At 29.2% G+C, this 202-nt stretch overlaps 1 protein-coding gene across 1 annotated transcript in view; it reads right to left on the bottom strand.

The window, feature by feature from the left end:
* col4a3 (collagen, type IV, alpha 3) overlaps positions 1–202 on the bottom strand; it is a gene marked incomplete in the record, with an annotated part of 31,896 nt that overhangs the window by 9,647 nt on the left and 22,047 nt on the right.

Genomic DNA, 202 nt, shown 5'->3' with positions numbered 1-202 from the left:
TCGCCAAAGCTTCATAGGGAGTTGTGAGGAATGCTTAATTTTAAGGCGTAGTAGAAAACTTTAAAATATACGCAGTCGGTCTATACATCAACATTTCATTAATTTCTTTGGAGATCACTAAATGATATGTTATTTTTGCATGACACTGTAAAACTAGATTAGTAAATTTAACAAAAAAAACTGATTACATTGACAATTTTAA

This window comes from Morone saxatilis, unplaced genomic scaffold, assembly GCF_004916995.1.
Source record: "Morone saxatilis isolate NCDOM2014 unplaced genomic scaffold, NCSU_SB_2.0 Contig8, whole genome shotgun sequence".
NCBI classification, from domain to species: domain Eukaryota; kingdom Metazoa; phylum Chordata; class Actinopteri; family Moronidae; genus Morone; species Morone saxatilis.
The sequence above is the reverse complement of the archived record's forward strand: the minus strand, read 5'-3'. Positions and strand labels throughout refer to the sequence as shown.